The sequence below is a fragment of the Mustela putorius genome, unplaced genomic scaffold (assembly GCF_011764305.1).
Source record: "Mustela putorius furo isolate JIRA1106 unplaced genomic scaffold, ASM1176430v1.1 tig00003869_pilon_pilon_pilon, whole genome shotgun sequence".
Lineage (NCBI taxonomy): Eukaryota > Metazoa > Chordata > Mammalia > Carnivora > Mustelidae > Mustela > Mustela putorius.
This window is the reverse complement of record NW_025422021.1, coordinates 13,821,619-13,848,290: the sequence shown is the minus strand read 5'-3', so window position 1 is coordinate 13,848,290 and position 26,672 is coordinate 13,821,619. Positions and strand designations below refer to the sequence as shown.

At 34.6% G+C, this 26,672-nt stretch overlaps 1 protein-coding gene across 1 annotated transcript in view; it reads left to right on the top strand.

Annotated features, from left to right (window-relative positions):
* The window catches only part of B3GALT1 (beta-1,3-galactosyltransferase 1), a 524,933-nt gene that overhangs the window by 195,071 nt on the left and 303,190 nt on the right, over positions 1-26,672 (top strand). The window lies entirely within an intron of this gene.

The following is a 26,672-nucleotide window of genomic DNA, read 5'->3' as shown; positions in this document are numbered from 1 at the left end:
CTTCTTATGCCATAAAATGTCAAAAGTTCAGAAATAACAGAAGTAAAACCAATGAACCACCAAAGTAGTAGTTAGTACAAGTTTATTGTATATACACCAAAAGGACAATCTGGAAGCCCTCAAACCAAAACACGGAATAAGACTCAGGGGAATATTGTTGTAAAGCAATTTATATAGCGAGAAATCAGTGACTTATTTCTTCACCATGATTGGTTCTAATATTAGAATGTTCTTAAACAATAGGGAATTCTTCAGTGGTAACCTCATACCAACTTTGAGAAACAGTTTAAATTTTGCTTATGACTTCCAGAGGTATTAGGAAGAAATGACCCAGGTCAAAGGGAGTCTTGTAAAATAAGCTAAACTAAGCTTTGCTTATATGACTAACTGGTTTGGTTTGATCAAGGAATTTTCAAGGTTGATCTCCATTTGTTTCTCACTTTAACAGGAGTAAGAAAGAAAACAACGTTTTATTAAAATATTCCAAAACTTGACATTAAAAGATGAAAAAAGCTATGTTTTCCCTTCCCTAGCAAAGAGCAGCGAAGGAACATTTGGGTAGAAGAAATAAGTGAACCAAGTGAGAATGCATGACTGGGTTGGAACTTAGAGATACCCTGATAAAATTCATTTATTTGCCCTACTACTAGAGTAGTTTAAATAAAACTTTGGGGATGCTGGGGTAGGAGTAAGAGGAGGAGAGAAAGAGACAGAGACAGAGACAGAGAGAAAACGTGTGTGTTTATGTGTGTATAAGAGAGACAGTCCAGAAACAGACACAGAAGCAAGCTCAGAGGGAAGAATTTGAGTTCCAAGCAGAAGAAGATATTTGATTATCTTTCAAGTTTATGGTTTGACACTAGAAATGGCTTTTGTTGCTTTGGAAACATCATTTCACCTCTTGCATCTGAATTTTTCTGAGAAAAACATCCACTTAATGTCACAATAGCCTCGCAGGAACAATTTAATAGTTCCTGCTAAAAGCCTGTAAGAACTCTCAGTATAGAAGAGGCAGTTTTGCAAAGGCATTTGCAGCCTCTGTCAATCTTAATTTAACAGATTGAGAATTTGATGGATTTATTACCAAGCCATCAGTTGTACAGAATACAAGGCAAGAACAATTCTTTAGAAATTGTTAAAATGCTAGTTAAATAACGACCAGAAAATTGCAAGTTGACCTTCTTCAGTGGCATTTCTAAAATATGGCTTCAATATGCCCGGTTTTATTCCCCCACTTTAAATGATAGCTAATCAAAAAAAAAAATTCCCATGGGGTGCCCTTGATGGGGTCTTTGGAGAAAATTCCCATCCTCTATATTTTTTTATGAGCTGTAGAATCTTCTCTTGATTTTATCTTATCTCAAAAATCTGGCTGTACCCATTACTAGAGTGACTGTAAGCATTTTGAGAAGTCCTGTGTCACACTAGGACCCCTGAGAAAACTTGATTTAAGAGAGGAAAAATGCCTATATTGTGCTTGGTATGAAAGCAGTATAAAAGTGAGAGTGTCTGTCTACAACTTCATTTTTGTAAGCTTCCGTAATTCTATAATACGATGCTCATACATGGATCTAAAGATGAATATGGCTGACAATCCCTTGGATGATGTTATTGGAACTTTGAATTCATTTGCTGATCCTAATTTATTCCTGGGGTAAGAGTAGAAATATCTTTTGACTAATGATTCAAAGGAAGGCATTGATCTCAATGAGGTAATTATACGATCTTTAATGATAGTTGATTGTTTGAACCACAGTCCTTTTCTGATGGTATAGGTCTGTCATATTATCTGGGATAGTGAAACTGTTTCATGAGTTTGCTGCGAAATTCCCAAAGTAGAATAAAAATAGGACACCCTTTAAAAATTAACATTTAAGGAGTCAATGAGGTAAAAAAACTTTATGATATATTTTAATAAATTAAAGTGCAGTGATTATAAAATTATTGTCCTTCTAAATAACTTTATAAGATATTATGTCATAGATGTAAATGAAAGTGGGCTTTGAATTTATAACACTGGAAAACACCTTAAACTGGATGTTTTGACTTATTTTTTTCTGATAATATATCTATTTATTAGCTCAAAATTTAAAAATATTTATATTAATATTACTTTATAGCTATAGTTAATATTATATTTTAGTAAAATTAATACATAAGGGCCAATAACTGTTTCTAGCTTTTAAATCTCAAGTTCTCCATCTTTTCCATCAAGGTTTTAAATATGTTAAAAAATTTCCTGATTTTCCTTTGAAGTTCATACTTTAAAGCAATAAAAAACACCGATACTTTTTATTTATAAAACAAAACCAATGTTTTAAACATTTGTGAAATAGATTACAGTTTCCTTAGTTGTAATGTAAATATAAAATTAATTAGCTCTTTTCTAAATTTGGAAAACTTTTGCCCCTAAAGACATCTCTCAGAAGTATTAATTCATTCATCCGCAGCAGCAAAAGAATGTCAATGAAGTTGAGCCACTAGCGTGCTACTTTTGCAGTAATTACATGCCTTCGACTTTACCTTGAACTGCTTGCTTATTTGTTGGCATTTAGCCTTCAAAGTAATGTTGAGCTTGAGTTGAGTACATGAATGAATTACATATGACATTTATGGCAAGATTCTAGAGTCTCATTTCCTCTCTAAACTCTTAAAAGTGTTAAATCCTTTGAAGCTTTAAGTGTCCTAATGAGATAAACTTGTCTTATATCATTTGTACATTACATTTTTCTTACTAGTTGCGTAAGATAGGGGCTATAGGTGGTTTTCGTTCATTCATTCAAGGAACATTTACTGACAATCTTTTTTGTTAAGGAGTGAACATGGTGATAAAGGCTTAAAATTTAGTAGTAGAGATATACACTAAACAACACATTTCACCTATCTATCTGTAGATACAGTTATGAGAAACACCACAAAGAGAACAGAATGAAACAAATGCATATAATGGAATAGCTTAATATAGTCAGAGGGGTCATAAATCTCCAGAAGATAGGTAGTTAAAGAGAGGGGGAACATCCCAGGAAAAACAACCTGAACATTCTAGGGATATATGCCTTAGGATATTTCCTGGACAGAACTGGACAAAATTGTAGGGCCATAAATGTAATTAAATAAGATTTTAATATCTACTTTATAACATATAGATTAGTTTATGATAGTTTTAAAGTTAAGATTATTGACATACTGCCCACTAAAACTTCTTTTTTTTTTTTAAGATTTTATTTATTTATTTGACAGACAGAGATCACAAGTAGGCAGAGGAGGCAGGCAGAGAGACGGGGGAGTAGGCTCCCTGCTGAGCAGAGAGCTTGATGTGGGGCTCCATCCCAGGACCCTGGAATCATGACCTGAGCTGAAGGCAGAGGCTTTAACCCACTGAGCCAACCAGGTGCCCCTGCCCACTAAAACTTCTTAAATTTTTCTTCACAATCCTTCATCCTACCCAACCTCACGGATTGACTCTCAGCAATTACAAAAGTATTTACAAGAACTGAATAGATCTGATGTGTGTTCATGGGTGATTATTTGTGAAAAATTCAAAGGTGTGTATACTTCAAGTCATGATCTACAGAGTATCTACTGCCACAAGGTTTCCCTTCACTTGACTGCCACCCAGGCTACTGCTGGTTCCTGAACACCTGCAAAAAGTAAAAAAAGCTTACTGCTTAGTTTTATTATGTTAGACTATTTAAAGCTTCCAATAGCTGATGTATTTTATGTGATAATGTCAAAATATAGTAGCTTAGCTTTAAAAACTCTTTATAGTCAATGTGATCTCCAACCTACATTTCCAGCATGTCCCTACTTCCCGACACAAATTCTATGCTTTGGCCAAAGTAGTTCATTTACTTTTCCCCTTAGGTACCCTAAGTTATCTCACTTCTAAGAAATCCCCTCCATTTAAAGTGTCTCTCCCCCAATTTCTCTTCTGCAAAAGCCTACTCAATCTTCATATTACTAACCACTTCATCCAGAATTATTTTATTTGAATTCCAAGTTTAGAAATTATACACATTCCCTAGTAACATTGCATATTCCTGGATGCCTATCTGTTTGGTAACGCTTACAAAGCTATAATTGTGTTTTTTGTGTTAAAAATTTTTTTTAAAGATTTTATTTATTTATTTGACAGAGAGAGATCACAAGCAGGCAGAGCAGCAGGCAGAGAGAGAGGAGGAAGCAGGCTCCCTGCTGAGCAGAGAGCCTGATGCAGGGCTCGATCCCAGGACCCTGAGATCATGACCCGAGCCAAAGGCCCAACCACTGAGCCACCCAGGCGCCCCCCTTGTGTAAAATTTTAAGTGCATTTTGTTTTCTTTATTTTGTACATAGTTTCCATTTACATAACTGTCCTATATTCTATGATAGTTTATCTTTAAATCGTTGAAGGCAAGGTGCTTTTCCCATATTCAGTATTCAATAAATGCATGTTGCTGTGTTGATGAAAAAGAACAGAGGCTTAGCAATAAATACCAAGTAAAAGAACTACTGTATAATCATCACCAGCACTCTCTGGCTCCCTAGATTAAAATGCAGTAGGTACAATTTCATAACAGATTAATTGCTTCCAATCATGAAGAAGTTAAAATACGATCAGAATTTAGAAGCTATGCTGGAATCATAATGAAGTTTCCTAATTCTGTTCCAAGCCCACACATAGATTGTCTGCCATTGTTTAGCTTCCCTAATTTATTTAGTGGTAATCATTGTCTGAGATGGTGTAGAACATTGAATTGGAAAGGATGTAAGTCTAGCCTAGAATCCATGTCCTAGTATTAGTTATAGGTAGCTCAGCATTAGATATTGTGTGCAATTATATGTCAACCATGAAGATAAGCACCAGCCAGTTTTCAGGACTTCAAATCATCTCAAATTTAAAGGCCTACTTTTTTTTTTCTGTTATTACTGTGATTGGTTTTCATGGGAAGGCAAATTATAGGACTGTTTGCTGCAGACAGATACCTCTTTTCTCTTGAATTATTGATAAAGAAAAAAATAGGGAAAATGGCTTATCAGAAAGGAATAGGTTACTTCAATTTCCATTCAGCTCTAAATACCAGTTCACAGAAAATTTAGGGGATTTAGGAGCAAGTTAAATAACATGTGAAGAAGTGATTAACAGTGTGTAAAAACAGAACATTCAAAAGATAAACGACCTTGGTTTTTTCCATCATATTTAATGGTGAAAACTGAAATCTTGCTGTCACAGCTTTTATTTCAAATTGTTCTTTCTACCACCTTGTACAGAAAAGAGGGAATGAAGGGAGAAGCAGTTAGTTACAAAAGCAGGCATGGGCCGTATTTGAGTTTTGATCTGAACAAATGAACAGCAAGAGACGTTGAAACTTTAACATGAAGTGGATATTAAAGGGCATTAAGAATTTAAGAATTTTTTAGAGCTACTATAGTTTTAAAAAATGATTGTGTCTTAGAGAGACATATTGAGTGATTTCAAGTGAAATTGTGTGATATCTGGGATAAAAAAGCTTCAGAAAAAAGTAAATAAAGTTAAAAAAAAGGAGAAGTTGGATAGATGAACCCAAGTTAACAAACTTGTTGAAACTAGATTATATGTAATGAATAGGCTCATTATAATAAACTTTTTTTTATGATTGTGTATATTGGAAATGTCTATCATCAAGAGTTCAATTTTTTTTTTTGTAAAAAAAGAATTAAAAAGATATCATTAGCTTACAAATGTATAGTTTTTGCTTCAGTCTTAGTTCTACTGCTGCTACAAACTGATATGCTTTCCTACTATGCATGGTTTATTTTAAACTTTGAGAAAATTTTCAAAATTCATGTGTATTTTACTAGCTACTTTTTAAAGATATTTTAACCACATTTTAAAAAGGGTATCAATTATACAATTTTGGAAAAAATGTTTGAAACTGAATGAGTAAAATCATGGCAGTTTAAAAAAATATTTGTTTTTGAACATTAGAGGATTGTCAGCCAGTAACAGTTCCCTGTGGGAAATAGGATGAAGGGCTGTTTTTTTCCTTTTCTTTCTGCCTTCCAATCTCTCTTTAATGTGTCCTATTGAACAAATCTAATTGGAAGCCATGGGGCAAAGGGGAAAGTAAGTTCAGAGTCCCAGCACCAACTTCACAGAGTGGAGTATAAATGAGTAAATTTCAGGCTAAGCTATAATAACAATAATTGGCCAGCAGAGTATCTGTTATTTTATGTGGTAAAGTTTAATCTGTATTATTTTTTTTATTTGTAGTCAAATAATGTAAATGATATAGAATAATGATTAATAATGTAGACTTATAAAAAGCAGCCAAACCCCGGCTCCTCCCTGTGGAAATGTGGGTAAAATTACTGAAACTCTCCAAGCCACCATCTTTTCATCCATAACATGGGAATAATCATCATATCTACTTCTTAAGGTAGTTTCTTCCCCTCTGTGATAAAAAGTTCATGAAATGTAAATGAGTAGCCTGGTTACATAGTACCTGGAAAATAAATGTAGAGTGCTATAATTTTTTAATGATCATCACCTTGCTATTGTTATCATCATTGTGACTTTTGTTTTTCACTTAAAATACACCAAAAGCTATTTTTAAAAGTGAGCATGAATATTTTGATAATTTAGCAACTGATTTGGTATTTTCGATATTGTCATCCACACAGTCATTTTACAAGTTATCACTCTTAATGCTGTTGCATTTACTAATCAAAATAATAACTGAGGATAAAAATTATCAATGTCTTCAGCCTGCGCTAACCTAATATAGATTGGAAAATCTCAAGATGCATTAGAGCTTTTCCTCCAGAGGTAAGAAGATGCATGGATTTTGGCTAAATACCTCTAAACTTAATGTACATATCTACTTCAAAGGTTATTATGTCATTATGCTTAAGGCCAATCAAGCATCCTAAAAGAAACACACTTGAGATGGAGAAGGTGCTCACTTCAGATTGTCCTCATATTTATGTTGGAGTTTACTATAAATTCTTAGTGACATGTCACTGAATAGTGTTAGTTAACACAGTCCTACTGATCAAGCATCATCTGAACAATCATCTGATGATAGTGAAGCACAAATCAAAATACTGAAAAGTGCCTCTGCAAATAGATTAATGTCTCAAAGATGATGTGAAGCTCTTCATTGTTTGGAGGATGTGAAGACACCTCCATTTTTGTTCCTTAGGATGTTGGCTTTATTTTTGATCTTATACCTTCAATTACTTTGTTTTTCCAGGGAAATTAAACCCATCATAATGCAAGTTCACCTAAAAATTTTATTCTAAAATACATGATGTAATTGCCTTAGATTTTTGGATATTCTTTAGGATATATTTATCTAGTGAATGTTTTCAACTTTTCTGGGCAATCAAGGTTTTTTTTAATTATAAAGTAGCTTTTATGTTATATGGTTAAAGAATATTCTAGTCAAACAAGTGACTTTTATTTATTTATTTTAAAGACTTATTTGCATGAGCGAGAGAGCATAAGCAGAGGGAGCAGCAGAGGGAGAAGCAGACATCCCACTGAGCAGGGAGCACATAGAGGGGCTCAATATCAGGACCCAGAGACCCTTACCTGAGCCCAAGACAACCACGTACTCAACTGAACCACCCAGGTGCCCCAAATGACTTTTAAAAATCAACTTTCTTAGGTCAAAAGACGACAACATAAATTTCCCAGACCCACCCATGTATATGTTTAACATAGTCTAGCAATTCCTATTCTGAAGCAAAGGTTCGGCCGAACATGTTTTATCTTCTATTTACCGTTAATCTTAATCATATTTGCCCATTTATAGTTTTTCCCTTTTGCCCTCCTTATGTTATTATATCCACCTTGTGTAACTGCCTATGATACTGTGCAGAACTAGAAGATTCTTTTTACAATGCTGAAAAACCCAGTAAACCCAGTAAAACTTTTTCTGCCATCAGAGAACATTTGTTGTGTCTTCTGCCTTCTCTCGGGCCCTTACTTCTCGTTTGGACTGATGCAAGAACTTTAACGACTGCCCTGGTGGGGTCCTGCTTCCTTCCAAGTCATCCTCAACACTTCTGCCTGAGAAAGTTCTCTAAAACATAACTCTGATTTTTAAACTTTTTTTTTTTGCTTTAAATTGTTCAGTTTAAATTTTGCTTTAAATTATTACCTTCAAAATTAATTTCAAACTTTACTGTGCTGTATAAGGTGATGCTTACCACTTTGATCTTGAATTCCAACCGAAGTGTCAGAGTAAGCTTAAATTCCAGCTTTATAATTGGGTAGCTGGGTCACCTGTGGCAAGACTTTTAATCTCTGTGGGCCTCTGTTTTCTGGTTTGTGCAATGTTGGTAATAATAGTACTGTCAATGAGAAGTTATTGTTGTTGAAGAGATTAAATGAATTAACATATATAAAATGATTAGGACAGTGTCTGGCACAAAGAGAAACTATATAACTTCAGCTATTATTATTTTGTTATTGCTGTAACTTTTTAAAATTATTTTTCCTGGGGCACCTGTTTGGCTCAGTTGGTTAGGCAACTGTCTTCAGCTCAGGTCATGATCCAGGAGTCCTGGGATCGAGTCCCACATCTGGATCCCTGCTCAGTGGGGAGTCTGCTTCTCCTACTGACCTCCCTCCTCTTGTGCTCTCTCTCTCTCAAATAAATAAAAATCTTTAAAAAAAATTATTTTTCCTATCCCAGCCTTAAAGAGCCATGTACAAACAGCGTTAGACTGCAGCCACAATGATTGAGTCCTACTCACTGAACCCTATTTTATCTATAATTTTCTCTTACTCTTCAAGGTTTATTTCATTTTCTTATTTTGTGACCACTCCTCCTATGAGTTACCTGCTTGTCCTAGATGCCATTGATGTATTTATTTGTTTTTTTAAGTTTATTTTTTGAGTAATCACTACGCCTAACGTGGGGCTCAAACTCAAGACCCCGAGATCAAAAGTTGGCGTGCTCTTTTTGACTGAGGCAGTCAGGTGCCCGCATGTATATATATACATATAAAATTCATTCTTCTTGTCTATCTGTACTACAAGATTATAAATACTTTGAAGGCAGAAATTGTTTGTTTTGCATTTTTAAAAAAATCTATGTACTACTAATAGGACAGGGGTCAATATACATTAAGTGCTTGATAAATAATTGAATAATTGTTTTTGTGAAACAGAGACAAAGAAGAAATTTCTCCTTAAATGGATCTTCCTCTCTTTGTTAAAACATGAAGTTACCACTTTCTACATTGAGATGTTATTATTGATGTTTTTTCTGTGCATTTAAAAATAAATAAAATTGGGGCACCTGGGTGGCTCAGTGGGTTAAGCCTCTGCCTTCAGCCCAGGTCATGACCCAGGGTCCTGGGATCGAGCCCCGAGTCAGGCTCCCTGCTCAGTGGGGAGCCTGCTTCCCTTCCTCTCTCTCTGCCTGCCTCTCTGCCTACTTGTGATCTGTCAAATAAATAAATAAAATCTTTTAAAAATAAATAAATAAATAGATAGATAGATAAAATTACACAACATGCAGAAGCTGTTTTTCCCTTCGAAGCTAACATATGAGTAGCAGCAACCCTTGGTCATCTACAGAACAAACTTTTTTGTATTTTCTAAAGGAGATACAAGTTGTTCATAGGAATTACAAGAAAATCTTCTTAAAGCAAAATAGTTTTCAGTCTAGAAGGAGTTAAAAATACTGCAAATTTTATACTGAAATAATTTCCACTGTTAACCAATTCCAGCCAGTTAGTATACTGCCCATATGATCAAGAATGGTTTTTCTGAAGTTTCATATGCACTTTTTATTTTCTTTTTAGAAGTAAGCCTCTTACTTTTTCATTGATTTCCGTTATAGTGAGAAAAGCAGTGGTCCAGAAACAGTCCATGAATTACATTATCTAATTTAATTAAGGTGAACTGGAAATTTCTCTAAAGATTCAATAGTCACCAGGCAACTAAAAATGAAACTTAACTAGCTTTGTAGTAGACACAAGCTTCTGCCATTTACCATCATTATCCACTCTATGTTCCTTGACAGAGATTTATGAATAATTCTACAGACACCAAGAGGCTGGATTTACATAAGCAAGGCAGGCATTTCAAGATGTTAGTCTATTGCTTAGTCCCAAACAATCTTAGGAGAAAATCATTTTCTCTAATTTTATGACCCATACCTCTGATTGTGTGGCACTGAAGTCTATAAAAACTATTCTGTTGTACCAATATAATCTCATTTGATCCAAATATCTGTGAACTCTTTTTGCCATGGGTTTACCAGTCAGAGGATACAATGTGCTACCAATATAATCTCATTTGATCCAAATATCTGTGAACTCTTTTTGCCATGGGTTTACCAGTCAGAGGATACAATGTGCTTCCATCAATAGAACTTTGATCCTAAGTGATTTTGTAGGAAAAGATAAGTTCCTGGGGCAGGGAGAAAGGTTATGTCTGTAAGAAGAGAAAAATCAGGCATTAACTATTTGCTTTTAAGTGCATCATACCATGTTGGCACACCGGGAAATCCTCACAAATGGAAAGTGAGAAATTGATTGACTGCAAATCATGAGATTTTGTTGTGGATTTTCATCTGAATATAACAGACACCCATCTTTCAAATAGAGATAAAACATTGTGAAAACAGTTCTCAAGTTGCTGTTGGTATCAACTCTTGAATGCTGAGCTGTTACTAATCATTTGCTTTCTGTTACTGAGACAGAGCCAATATTCAATACTCAGTACTTGCTTCATCTTTGTCACATTTTACTCTAATTTCCCAAAGATTTTTCTTTGCTTATTCAGTTATTCTTTAAATAAATTTGTGCCTTTAATCCTTGTAAGACTCCAAACTGTATGTGAAAAGGTCTAATAAATTCAGTATCTTTCATTATTATAAGCTTTTTGCTGGAAAGGATAAAATGAGTAATATGAATTTACATTAAGCTTAAGAAAATAATTTTCCATTTGCTGGTTTTTGAAGAAGTAAATAGGAGACAGCTAAATTGGTTAGAATACAGTGCTAATGAGATTAAAATTGCAGGTTTGATTCCCATATAGACAATTAGTCTTCTATGGAAGAAAGTTATTCTAAGATCAGAATTTTGATCCCCAGCAGCATTCTTATGAAAGAAGAACAAGATATGAGTTGTAAAATGTTCATGGTAAAGCAAGTTTGGGTTCCAAAAAAAGGAAAGACTTAGAAAAGCTTAAAATAATTTAGAGCATGTAGCTTGTCAACTGAACAATAGCATCATCATTTTCTATAAGGCTATGTATCATCATTTAAAGGGACACTTCAATGGAGTGTGGCCTCAGCTCATTTCTCCTTTGGCTCTACGCCGCTGGAAATCACTTAGCATCAACGGGAATACTGAGCACGGATCAGAGCTGCAGAATGCAGAGAATAATTGAGAAATGACCCCCTACTAGAATAATTATTGAGAATTATTTGTTAATTACTGAATATGTTCTATCAAACTGAGTAATATCAACCTGAAAAATACTTGTACTTTCATGAGATATAGATACTAAGATAAACACTTATATTGAATGTTATTTTACCCTGTTTGTTTCTGATATGGCAAATCTTAGATAATCAACATGAATATTGGGAGTGTATTTTATATGTGCCATGTGTTTTCTGTGTATTAGCCAGCTTTTGGGGTATTAACAGTAAAATCGAAACACCTAACCTCATTTTAGGCTTGTTATGAATATTTTAAATTAACTTGCAATTATTGGATTTTTAAGTTAAAAATCCTTAGTTTTATTTTAACAGAAATATATGGTCATTTTTAGGGAATTTGGAAAATATATAGAATTTCAAATAAAATGAATATATGAAGTATTCATAATCCTGACCAATAAACACAATTATTATCTTTTATGTTTCTTTTCCTTTTTATACAAAAAAGTATCAATATGAAAAACAGAATTAAATCTACATGCAAAACTGTAGTCTTTTATCAGTTGTTCTACAAAAGCTCCACTTTATTGACTATACAGTCCCTCTTAGTTATATATTATAATTTTACTATTATTCAAACCTTAGGATGTATGGTTGTTTATATTTTTTCATTACTAGAAGTAAACTTTAGTGAATATTTTTGTCTACAAATCCAGCCAATGTAGATGAGATAGTCTACCTTGGTTCTTTAGATAGTCTTAGTACTGAGGTTGTTAATAAATGGTTTGAATATTTTCAAGTCTTTTATCACAGATTGCCAAATTTTTTCTCTCCCCCCTTAAATTGCCGCATTTATCCTGCCACCTGCAGAATACAAGGGCACCCAATTTTTCATAGTCTTACTACATCTACCGTTACAATTTAAAGTCACCAATTATTATAATTTTATGTAATTCCTAGAATCTGCTTTCTGTATCCTCCTTTATTTGTAGGCCAATTTATGTTTTTAAGAGGCATATAATTCAGGTATATTTATTTCATTGCACAGAAATCATACAGGTATCATTTAAAAGATCTAGTTTACCCACAAAGCAATATTGGATTTATGTAAATCGGTGAATATGGATAAATTATCCAGATGAGATATTTGTCTGAGAGTTTTCAAAGGTAAAATTGTTTAATTGTTGACCACGATATATTAAGTATTATTAACATGGCCCTTTACCACAAAAATGACAGATTATAATGTGATTTCTACTATAAGATTTCTAGCAAGGAAATAGCAATCTAACTTTTATGAGATAAACTTTTGGTATTTTTACTAAAGAATAGAGTCATTAAGCATACTCAGCCTCTTGGAGGCTAGGTCTGAAAAATCTATTAAGATTCTTTGAGAGGGCAAACTAAATGTACAAATTATTTTGTAGAGTTAGTCAATCACGTTTCTCAGGTTTGCCTCTTTTACTGCCAGTTTTGCTCTCTTGTGGTGAAAAGTGTACTCCATTAAGTATATGTAATTAGTGGATTCACAAACCTTCCAGATTTCTCTAGAATTTTTCATAGTCACACCTCAAAATGCCCATAAAACTTTCAATGTTGGGATAATCTTTCACCATCCAAAGCCATACTTGATCAAGGAAGAAAGACTACCCAGTTCTCTAGTGTTCCTTGTGTATTAAATTCACAAATTAAAATATATTGCCAATTAGCAATTTTCTAAAGTTTCTTTCAAATGAAACCAAACTTATTTTTATTTATTTTTTTAAAGATTAAAAAAATTTTTTTTTAAAATTTATTTGACAGAGAGACATCACAAGTAGGCAGAGAGGCAGGCAGAGAGAGAGAGAGAGGAGGAAGCAGGCTCCCTGCTGAGCAGAGAGCCCAATGCGGGACTCGATCCCAGGACCCTGAGATCATGACCTGAGCCGAAGGCAGCAGCTTAACCCACTGAGCCACCCAGGTGCCCCCAAACTTATTTTTAGAGTCTAAAATCAGACACACTACCACCACCTTGCATTTGTTCCTGTAGGCACTGTGTTTTGGAGAAATTTTCATATTAGTATGTGTGAAGTCGTATCATTTTTTAGACAGTTGTGTAATACTCCACTGTGTGAATATGTTCTAGTACATATTGATGAATATGTAGGCTATTTGCAAACATTGGATATTACCAGAAATGCTACAGTGACTTTTCATGTGCATACGCCATTTTGCACTTGTACAAATACATACAAAAAATAACTTACAAATACATACAAAGAATAAGTAGACCAGTTGGTGCATTTTCAGTTGGCATATGTTGCCAAGTTGTCCTCCATGACACTCTATGTCAATTGTACTTCCATGTACACACATAACTAGGAGCATGTCTATTTCTCTAGACTCAGAACAACTTAGGAACAGACAGTCTAGAGTCTATTCTCTAGACTCAGAACAACTGAGGAATATCAATATTTGGACTTTTGTCGGTCTTAGAGAAAGGAAATCCTGTTTTTCTATTGTATGTTTGTTTCAGTATATTTTCCTTTTCATTTTCTGTATTGGAATTATATTGTTTATTCGGTTTTTCAGTCTGCTTTTATTTATTTGGCAAAATAATGAGAACATTTCCAATGTATTAAATATTATTTATAAACATTTTAGATAAGTTTATTATTTTGAAATAATTTTAGACTTAACAGAAACATTGCAAAGATAGTACATTTCTCTTTTGTCTCTCATTCATTTATTCAGTGATCTGTTTATATCGATATAGAGTTATGTATATTTCATATTTTGGGATGTAACCCAACAGTACATTATTTGCTTTTTACTCAAATTATTCCAGATTTAGTCATCGGGAGCTTTCTCAGTTTGGCTCCTCTGGCCTTTTGACATAGCCCCAGCCTGATACAAAAGGTACTCTGTGATCACCTTGTATTTTCCTTGCCCCAGCCTCAAAACAGTCATTTCTTCAGGGAGTCTTGGTTCCTTCAGTAGAGAGTACTATCTAAAAACAAAGGTCTGATCATAGGGTGTGTTCCTTGCTACTGGAGTCTCAATACTTCAAGGCCCTCCCAGTGTCCCTTATTAGGTAATATATATATGTCCATATATCTCTAATTATTAACTGTCTCTCTGTACATCTATTAAGGTAAACATGCGTTTGTGTTCATGTCTCCAACTCTATTCCGGCAGTGAAGGGTTCATTCACGTCTTCCTTTCTGGTTTGTCTATAACTCCGCTCTCTGACAGTGTGAATATTCTGGCTCCCACTAGCCACCATCTATTTACTTATTTGTTCAGCCCCGGGATACATGTAAAGCAATTTCAGAATTATTAACTTATATCCATATGAAACAGAAATTTACCAACTAGAATGTTTGCTGTCATCCCAATCTGCATTTTTTTGTGTTATTCACAAGATTGAGTATCTTTTCATATGTTTAAGAAACCTTTGATTTTGCTTTTCTTTTGAGTGCCTGTTATATTCTTTATGCATTTGAAAATTGAGTTATTACAATTCTTAGCCATTTGTAATTACTTTTTACATTAAGGAAATTAGCCTTTGATCCATAGTATGAGTTTCAAATGCTTTTATAGTTTGTTATTGGAATATAATTGTGTATTTTATATATATATATATATATATATATATATAAATCCATGCAAATGCTTTTATTTTATGAAGATGAATATATCAGTCTTTTCTTTAATGCCTTCTGGAAAAACTTTTTCTTAACTTGACTTATTTTTTTTTATTTCCGTTTGGGGGATAAGTTTATACACAATCCTCTGCATGGTTGAGCATATACTATTTCTTCAAACCAAATAATATAAAAGGATATTTTCACCTATTTTGTAGACCCAAATCTTTTATTTTCATGTATGTGTCAAAAAATCTCACTTAAATACTTGGGAATTGGTATTTGCCTGTATTTTGGTTTTTTTATTGACTCTGTTCCTAGCAGAATATATCCTAGTAAGAGTATAAATTACTGCAGAACTATTTTAAAGAAACCTTCCACCAGTATATAACCAACCTAACTTGAGGCATGTAATGATATAGTCTCATTTCTACAGGGAAAACATCTGACATTCTTCATTTGTAAAATTTTCTTCTACTCATAATTACTTAATTCTCAGGGCCAACCACAGTATCTTCTGCAAACTAGTTGCTCCTCAATCACATAATGCAGTTACTGCGCTATAGCACAGGTCCTACACCTGTTATGACACTGCATTTTTGTTGTAACGGGACTAAGCTGTGGTGGAACAAGGGAGATTTCTTGTTTGACAAGTATCTTACTACATATTACAAATATATCTTCTACAGTTTTCATTCCATAGCTATAATAGAATTTTATATAAATGAAGTTTATTCAAAATAATGAAATCCATACTTTTATATATGAAGGATATAAGCTTTTTTACCTTAGACAACAAACAATTTATGGTGATATTTTAGAAAATAAAGAGAATGCCAATTATTAATATTTCTAACACCTACAGATAGCCATTAATTAACATTTTATTGTAATCCTTTCCAAAATTTTTTCTTTGAATATACATTTGGATGCTCTTTATTATATTATAAAATTTCTAATTGATGGTAAATAAAGAATACTTCTCTATTTTCTTCTAATATATTTCCTTAACATTGGATTTTATTATATCTTATGAACTTATCCTATGATGTGATATTTATATTCTTTTTACTTTTCTATTTCTGGTTTCCTGGGGAGAAATTCCTATAGTAAATTGCTATAGTCAATTGTGTGAAAGATTTATGTCCTTTGATAAAGCCTATAAGATTTTATTCCTCCAAAAATTTCAATTTGGAACCATACTAATGGTTTTTAAAGTTGTCCATCTCACAGTACTCCCTTAATGTTATGATCTTGAAGGAATCTAATATACATTTTCTCACTTTTTCCTACTAGGGCTTCAGTGTTTGGTTGATTTTAATCTTTTTTCTTCATATTAAGGATATTAAATCTCCATCCACTATGCTTGATATGTTTCCCCATTTTTTTATTTATACCTTCACTTTATAAGAGTAGAAAAGGCTAATAAATTTATGATTACTTTTCCAAACTAAAACTGAATATCATGTTTTGTCATTTAGTTATAAAAGATTCATTTATTCAGATGAGTTTGACAGGTAAACTAAATTGACTTCCTTTTCACAAAACCATAAATAATGGAACTTTATTTCCAAACTACAGGCATACTCACCCAAACAAAATTGGTTTGACCCCATATTACATAATGCTTTATAACACAATAATTGTAATAGTGTTCATTTGTATATAATTTAAAAACCAGTTTCTATTCAAAACCCATCCTATACCCCTACAACCCTGTTTTGCTTTTCATGACTAATAATTGAAGAAATCGAGGCATTATAAGGTCAAGTGGCTTTCAGGATTAGTTGCCTATGTAGTGGCAATACCAAGTTTAGAACCTGAAGTCTGCCCACTCTAACCAGAAAAATAATATTTTAAAAGATTTCTGTGTGTGTAAGTTATTCCCAGAATTGTTTTTATAAAGAAAGGAGCTCAAGAAATTTTTCCTTTTTGATTTTAAGTTAAGGAGGAAATTGGTTGGGTATGAAAGATAAGATTAAGTCCGTTTAGAAAAAGAAAAAGCTTGTTGTAAAATACTACATCCTGTGGACAGATGGGCCATACATTGTGTTCTCCGCTTTGTAGCAGGCTGCTCAAAGACATAAACATGATCGTTCACCTGTGCTGCCAACAGGGACACACTGCTTGCTGTGGTCCCTGAGGCCAGAGGGGACCCAGCCCTTACCAGTCTCCCTACCCCGATTCCTTCCACTCCTACTGCACCATCACTGCTTTAAGTTCCCTGAGCTGGCTTCACTCTATTCAAAGAAAACATCAACTTTTTCCTGTGTTAGGGCTCTGCATTTGCATTTCTCCTATCTAAAGAGCTCTACCTTCAGGCCCCTATGTATTTAGCTCCTTTTTATCCTTGGATCTGTTTTGTGCCTCCCGAGGCTCTGGCCACCCTATTTAAGGGAGCCTCTCCTCTTGCCTCTTGTTACTCACTATCACATTGCCCTGCTCTTGTCCTTCACAGCACTTCCTGTCATCCGCTGGGGAGGAGCCATGGTCACTCCTTCTCAGAGACAATATTGATTAGTGTCAAGGGTGTGTGTACACTACAGCCTGACAACGTACTTGGAATTCTCTGCTGCTTGGAGTCTTACGCCGTTAGACAAGTCACTTCCTCTCTCTGTGCCTGAGTTTTCTCACACACAAAATGTCCTTGACCAAATACTCTCGCGTAAAATAAAACTACGCACCTTGTGGAGCTCTTTCCATCGTTAACTCTTCTTTCGTTAATGCAGGTCTGTGGAATAATGGCAGAGTACAAAAGAGAAACGTCAGTCTATCAAATAAGGTAGTAATGGTTGGAGTACCTTTTGTTACCGTTTTGTTTTGTTTTCTAAACATAAAGTTCTACAATTCTTCGGAAGTCTCCTGTTTTCCAGCCTTGTGTTCATGACTCAACCTGCTTTTTTCTATTCTCTGACCCCTTTTACAGTGAAACGTTTCCAAAGAGTTGTCTACTGCCCTGTTATCTGCCTTTATGTCTTGATCCCATTTCAATGGGATTTTCTTTCCTACCTTCCATTGAAACTGCTTTAATCAGTGTCTCAGGTGGTCTCTGCCTCCTTGAAACCCATAACATTGCTCAGTTTTCAAGCTACTTGACCTGTCAACAGGATTTGACACATTGATTACTTGATACTTATTAAACTAGTCCTTTCCCAAGTCCCCTGGACACATACCCTGACAGCTTCCCTCCTCTTTCCCAAGCTGTTCCTTTTTCATTTTCGTTACTAGCTTTTCCTCATCTCCCTAACTCTAAATGCTGGCATATCTCAAGGGTAAGCTTCTGGTTCCATCTGTATCTGCACTTACTTGCTAGGTGATTTCCTTGTCACATATCTTAAAATACTATCTACATACTGGCAATCCCCGAATTAATACTTCTAACCCAAACATGCACAGATGCCACATCTCTAACAGTTGCCTCCTTGACATCTAATAGAAGATTTAAACTCAGCTCATGATTCGAACCTTAACTCATGATCTCTCTCCTTCCAAATGAGCATCACCAAGAGGGGCCCCCCATCTCAGTTCGCTAGCAACTCTATCCTGGGAGCTCAAGCCAGATCTTGGAATCAGCCCTGATGTTCTTTTTCTTATCTGGTCTTTTGATAAATTCAGTTGATTATACCTTAAAATATGTCTAGAATCCAAGCACTTCTTCCACTTTGTTGCTACTACTGTGGTATGAGTCACCACTATTTCTCACAGGGATTATTTCAGTAGCCTCCTTTTTTTTTTTTTTTAAAGATTTTATTTATTTATTTGACAGACAAAGATCACAAGCAGGCACAGAAGCAGGCAGAGAGAGAGGAGGAAGCAGGCTTCCCACTGAGCAGAGAGCCCTATGTGGGACTTGATCCCAGGACCCTGGGATCATGACCTGAGCCAAAGGCAGAGGCTTTAACCCACTGAGCCACCCAGGCACCTCTTCAGTAGCCTCTTATACAGACTCCCCGTGTCCACCCAAACTCCCAAGTCCATGCTTCATATAGTGGCCGAAGCATTCTTACATCACAAAACAGATTACGTCACTCTCCTTCTCTCAGCTCTCTAATGGAGTCTGTGATACCCAGAATCTTTACTGTGCCCATGACAGTTTATTTGCTCTAACCCCTCCTTACTTCTGCTACTGGTCTCCCTGTCCATTCTGTCCTTGAACATGAAAGCCCCTCTAGTCTCTGTGACGTTGATTTTGCCGTTTTGTCTGCTTAGAATAGTCTTCCTTCAGTTTTTTGCCTAGCTTGCTCCCTCCCATTTTAGGCGGGTCTCTGTGCAGGTAACCCCTCTCAGATGGGTTGCACAGTGCCAACTACAGTGGTACTCATGTCCCCCTCTGTCTCTTATCGGAGTTTACTCTTGTTTACTATACTTAGCAGTACCTGATATATTATGAATTTTTGTTTCTCTTTTGCTGTTTGCTCCACTAGAGTGTGCATTTCATGAGGACATAGGATTCCTAGGACTTCCCAACTCCTAGATCAGTGCCTGGCACCCAAAGGGGCCTACAAAACACCTTTTAAAGGAAAGAATGGAAGGATGAATGGCCTCTGTGCAAATGTATAAGATACATGCTGCTGTAATAATTCCTCAAGTAAAATTTTAACTTTTTTAGTAGACTGATCCATTTTCTTTGCTCTCTGATGCTGGTTTTAAGTGAGGCTATGAAATAGCTACTAAAATTGTGAGAACACGGGTGGACGAAAACCCAAAAACTCGTGTGAATCAGCTACCACCATCTAGCCTGCACAGCACTCAGGCAACTATCTATCTTTATTGAATGTTTGTCTTATTTTTACTACTTTTTCAGCATTTCACAACCTTGGTAGGAAACTTTTTCCAATATTTAATTATTCTTTCATTGAACATCTATTATTTAAGTCAAATCAGATTTGATCACAAAAGTTTAAGCTCTTTTTTGGGGAGATCTTCTGGGAAAATAGAAAATTAATTTTGCATACAAAATGCTTAAACAGATTAGCCTACTTATTCAGTGTAGGCATACAAGTAGGAAAGGCTAATGCTCGAATGTTGTTGAATTCATCATATGTAAACAAGAAAGAATTTTTTAGCCATTTTAAGTACTTCAGGGTTTTTATCATGGCATCTGTTTTTATTCATTTAATTATTTTTGTAATTCAGCTTTACATTCTGTTTCCTTCTCTTATTAAAAACACAGACACCAGAAGTTCATCTAGCAAATGAACAACATTAACTTTAAAACAACAATCCTAGGGTTTTGCATATCAAAAAGATAGTGGCTCTCAATGTCCTGTTACAGTTTTAAGTAATAGCTCTTCTATTTGGCTGGTGAGGTGCTCACCCTAAATGTTTGGGGTGAATTGGGATGGAGGTGACAGGTAAAATGAAGGGGGTCAGAGCAGAAAGAAAGGTCCTGTCTGGAAATTGATGGTCCCTTTCTATGTTACCTTGAAAAAGATTAACAGAGGGTGGAATCTCTTTATAATTCAGTCATTTTATTTCTACTTCTCCATGATATGTTAAGACTAACCCAAAAAAATGATCAAGCATCAAGATAGAAGATTTAAGCCAACAGTGAGAATAAGGTTGCTCTTTGGGGACTGCATTATTAAAGCCAGTCACAAAGACATATTTTCAGGATGGAAGTCTAATGCAATTATTTTATCTTCAAATTGTGGATAGCTTACTTCCAATAAATTAAAAATGCACTGAAATAAGAATATTATTTGTTGCCATAAAAATTTTTTTAAAAGTTTTAAAAAAAGGTAAAACACCATGATGCTACTATCTAGATAGGACTGTTATGAATATTTTCGTACTTCCTAGCTTTCTTCTATGCATATTTTAATATGCTAATGAGAGTATAATATTAACTATACCCTATAATTATGTAGTATAGTTTTAATTACTATTACAATATATGCCCATTTCTTACAAATGCCTAATTTTCATGATCACATAATAATAGCTTATAACTTACTAAGGTATGTTAATTTACTTAGCCATTTACTTATTGTGAATATGTTGGTTACTTCTAACATTCGATATTATACTTTCTTGCGTAAAACCTTTAAATTACCTTTTTGAGATAAATTCTTGTTTCTAAAGAATGTGGAATAAATGTTCTAAAAACGTGTCTAAATATATAAAAACTTATCTTCTAACCAGTAAGTGAATGTTTTGATCTCATCCATTCTTCATGATTTTATTTTAAATTCCTAATTGCACCTCATTGTTATTTTCATCTTCGTGTGTGTGTGTGTGTGTATGTATATTTTATTTTATTTACATATAGTTTTGCTTACTACTGAACATTTTCTCAAGTTTATTAGCCATTTGTGTTTTTTCTTTGGGATCTTTTTCATATAATATGTCAATTTACTATTTGGGCCTAGTATTTACATTCTTTAGTAAACAGTTTCTGTAGTCAGAACAAGACTAACTAGTCCATGATCCATGTTATTTTTCTGCTTATCACTTTATCTTAACATTACAGAATGGTAAAGAAATGTTCGAGTCCATGTACCAAATTATCACCTAAACAGAGGATAAGAAAATAGCCTCTTTTTGGGCCCTATCCAAACATTTTCTAAATAAAATATCATGAATTGTTTTATTTATGGGCAACACTGATCTATTTAGATTTATCTAAAATTTTTTTTGTCTGCATGGTTCTTTGTCCACAATTTTATATATTTTCTTAATACACTGTGTTCTGATTTATATACACAAACACACACATAAATTTCCCATTCATTTACTTATCGTTTTGTAAAAGGGGAAAAATTAAAATAACATTCATACTTGTGTGTATATTATGCTTATATGTAAAATACATATATGTAGTGTTCTTTTTTAAAATAAGGAGATTATGTTCTGGGGAGAAAAAGAGTAAAAATGAAGATAATGAAATTTTGCAGGATTAGGAGAATAGAAAGGAATTTCTTCAGGATTTGCCTTATTTTTTGAAGATTAAATACATTATTTGGAAATATTTATGTAGGTGTACATTTTTAATAAACAAAAAACCTTTATAAGCTATGGTTAAATTAAAACCATTGTTCTAAATTGAGAAGGTACAAATAGAATGAATATTATAGGGAACAGTTCAAAGAGAGACCCCAGGATAGTAACCGAGCTGAGTCATGAGCTACTCTAAGGACCCTCTCAGTGTCTCTGTCAAGGCTCCTCTGACCACAAACACACAGAGAAAATGGATATGTTTTAGATATTTATATTTGGGGGGGATATAGTTAAATTGGGTGATCTTGGGGGTAATTTGTAAAGTGTTATTAGTGCTTCATTTTCCTACATTTTTAATTATCAAGTCTAAACTGGCAAATGTGAGAAAGCAGGGAATCAGTATTTCCTAAGGATTTATGATAGTCTGTGTTAAGCACCATATACACTTAACACATACAATGGTTCTGAGGAGGTTTTGTTATCCTCATTTTACAGAAAAAGAATCTCAGATCAGCGTAGACACTGTGATTACAGAGTTAACATTTGGCAGAGCCAGATTCAAATCCAGGTCTGACTTCAAGGACCATGACCTTTCACAAAACCATGCTATTTTATCATACATCCTATTGCACACATCATCAAGGAAACACAGGAACAAGGGGGGAAAGATTATCCTATTTTCCCAAAATAAGCAGCTATAGGGTGTGAAGAATCAAAACAGGAAATCATAGAGTTATAGATATTTTTTGTGTTGGAGGAGACTTCCATCTACAGTAAGGATGTATTGCTCTCTGGCCCCAGAGTATGGCTGCACAGATTGAATTCTGTACATCTCTAGAGATGTGATGAAAATGGTGCTTCCTTGATTTCTCTGGTCTCCACCCTATACAGTGCAGTAGCCCGCTGTGGGAAAATTGTGACCATCTGGTCTTCAGAGCTGTGACATGCAACCTGCAATGTAATTCTAGGAAAGCATTAGAAGAGGGGATATGAAAGCTCAGGGAAAACAGGTTTGGCCAGTTGAGTGAATTAATTTAGTGCTAGAACATTTTACAGGCCCAGTCTTAATGAAAGAGGTGGATCTATCTTTTTTTTTTTTTTAAGATTTTATTTATTTATTTGAGAGAGAGAGAGAGATCACAAGTAGGCAGAGAGACAGGTAGAGAGAGAGAGGGGGAAGTAGGCTTCCTGCTGAGCAGAGAGCCCGATGTGGGGCTCGATTCCAGGACCCTGAGATCATGACCTGAGCTGAAGGCAGAGGCTTAACCAACTGAGCCACCCAGGTTCCCGAGGTGGCTTTATGTTTTGAATTTCTGCAGTCTCAGAAGAGCGTAGAAACAGATTAAACAAAAAGCATAAGGCTATGAAGGAGATGCATCCTTGTGGTCCCCGCAAATTTAACTAATGCTATGTTACTTCTCAGGAAAAAATGTTTAGCATAAATTACATTTTCACAGAAATTATATTAGGGAATTTCTCTTCTATATTAAAAAGGGATGTTGCTTATATCACCTCCATAAGACAACTTTTATTATTATATAGAATGGAGTAATAAGAGCCATTATACGTCAAAGTGTATTTGTATTTTGTATTTGTATTTTAAACAGTATACAAGGTCAAAAAGTCTAGTTTCAAAAGTGTCTTACCTGACAAAATTTGCTCAGTGTAACAGTATTACAATTAGATATTGCAACTCATTCCAGATACATAGTTTCTAAAGTATTGGAGGAAAGAAAGGGAAGGAAGCAGGGGAGCAAAAGAGCCCATCTTGCTAAACTTGGGTTCCCAAAAGCCTTTAAAAGTCCCAGATCCCTGATGCAAATAACTGATGGTTGACTTAATGATGAAGAAGATGGGAAAAAAATTATAATATCTATTTATGCAGTGTGTCTCTGAGAGAACTGATGAAGATATAGTAGGAAGAGATCCAATCAAAAAAAGACTTAAAATCTAAAGAGATGGTAGTTAATTATATACATTCCTCCTTCAGTTACCCTTGCCCCCATTTCTGTGAATGGAACAGTGATCCACCCAGTGGTTGAAACCAAAACATCAGTCCTGGAATTCCTCCTTCGCAATCTCAGGTCCCTCCCCTATCCCATTACCAAGCATCAACAAATCTTCTCTGTTCTACCCCAAAACCTTTCTGACTTCTTCTCACCGCCTATCTAAACTGTTTCCCTGGTTCTACTCCTAGTGGAGGTCCAACGAGGTCCAAAAAATCCATGATTTCTAGCAGTTGGAAGCCCCTTCCAAACATTTTTCTTTCAGTCCCTGGATGCTTGTTCTGAAGTCAGCTATGCCCCCAGCTGCTTGTCCTTGTGAATGCTTCCTCCGACCCATGTCGAATTAACTCAGATGTACTAAGATTTCTGCTGTATCTGTATACTAGAGAGCGAGCGAACAAAAGGTTTTAAAAACTGTAAATAAAAAGACTTGGTGCAGCTGAGTAAACCACAGAGATACATGTATGTATATAAATACATACCTATATGTTTTTAAACTGTATATACATGTATACATGTATGTATGTATATACATGTATGTATGTATATACATGTATACATGTATGCATGTATGTACATACATGTATATATGTAAGTTTTGTCTATGAGTGTGTGAACACATATGTTTTAAAGACATGTATCTGTTTTTACAGTCTTGCAAATAGTAGGGTGGTTGAGGACATAAAACCTGCAGTATTGGTGAGAATACATGAAGGGTATCACTTTCATGTTTGTAAATGCTGTCTCTCCTTCTGCTCTTCTGTAACAGAGTTGACTGCTTAAGACTAACACATCAGTGAGCACCTTCCCAGTGAGTCACCCTGGGGGGAGCACTGATCTTATCACACTGTTCACAGAAGGCAGCTTTGATTATTCTCTAAACTGGGTTTGCTATGCTCACCAACATGAAAAATGAGAAAAGAAAATAACTTCAGTTCATCCTTGTATAACCCGAATAGTATTTTAGAACATTATGTAAATCATAGAAACCGCTGAACTAAATGTGAAACTAAAGAGATTTTTAGCAGGGACTTCTTAAAAATACTTAACCGAGTTTTCTTAGCTTTCATGAAAAATCTGTACCTGCTTCTAGAGCACTGATAGAAAATACAAATGATATTAGACTAAAGAAAAGCTAGTTTATTCATCAGACCTATTCGTACCTCAAAATCTACATGATAAATGTGCATTGTACTCCAAATTATTGCCTTACTATTGTTAAGAAGATTCTAAAGGCAACAGATCTAATTATACTTAGTTTATAATTGTTAATGTAAAAATGGTGAAAAGATAAATATACTTTTTAGGTTTGGTTTGTTTGTTGTTGTTTTTTTCTGTTTTTTCTTTTTTTGGTTAATTGTTAAAGACACTGTGCTAAAAATTAATGACAAATGAAAGCAGTCCAATAAACGTAAGGAAAGTAGGTTAATCTCCTTAAGTCCACATAAATTATGGTAGCCTCTATTCTTTCCCCAATAATATAAACATGACTGGAATTCTTGAAAAGAGCTTAAGTAGAACATAGTCATTCCTTTGTCTATTTAAAAAAGATTTAGACTAGACCAAAGTTAGCTTAATCAATGAAAAAATACTTTGTACTGTAATACAAAGTAGAGAAATGAGTCCTCCAAGGACAAAACAACAACAAAAAAATCCAAGTATGCAAATATTTGTGATTTCCCAGAGTAGTGCAGGTATACACTTCAAGCATAGGTTAGACAAAAATTATTCATTATCCCAAATAAACCACAAAAATGCATTACTTTGCAAAGATAGGTTGCCCTCTTGAAGCAAAGTGACGTATTTTGAACCTCAACCTGATATGATTTATGTTACTGCTAAAGTTTGTGAAAAGACAGGATAGGGCTGATTACTCTTTGACATTATAGCATAAACTGGAGGTCATACAAACGTGCAGAAACTGAATGATAGTGAAATCACTGGCAGAACTGTACCCATTCTCTTCTCATAGAACTCTGCTCATAGTTAACAAAAATAACCTTCTGTTTTTTACATAATTATTTTTGAGGTGATCAGAAGGTAAACTGAAACAGATAATATAATTTGGTTTATACAAAATACTAGTTAAAACAGGAAATCATCAGATATAATTTTGGTTTTGTCTTTTTTTAAAGATTTTATTTATTTATTTATTTTAGAGAGTGAGGGGGGGTGGTTGTGGAGGGGCGAGGGAGAAGGAGAGAAAGATCCTAAGCAAATTCCCCAATGAGCAGGGAGCCCAATTGGAGGCTCAGTTCTAAGACCCTGAGATCATTACCTGAGCTGAACCCAAGTCAGATGCTTAAACTGACTGAGGCACCCAGGCACCCCGGATATAATTTTAAATTAAGTCAAAATTAAACAGCTTTTTGGAAATCCTTTAATTTTCTTGTTTTCCAGACCTTGGATCCTACTTAAATTAATAATGAATTTCCTTTCTTCCAACTATTAAAAAACACCTCTTTTCCTTAAAGGAGAAAGGGCATATTGAATATGACTCAGATGTTATTGTGTATTAGGAACAAGTTAAATCCGTTGGAACAAAGCAATCTAAAGCGATCATGAAATGGTCATTTCCCCAGTCTTGTATTTGATAGAACACTAGTCATTTTTTCATTTCCAAGAGAAACCTGCCGATTTTATATTTGTCTAGTGGTGCTCCAGTCACCCTAGGATGATAGCATTAAGGAAGAGAAGGGTTTAGGGCAGAAGCTGCCCAAATTGCCTCAGTC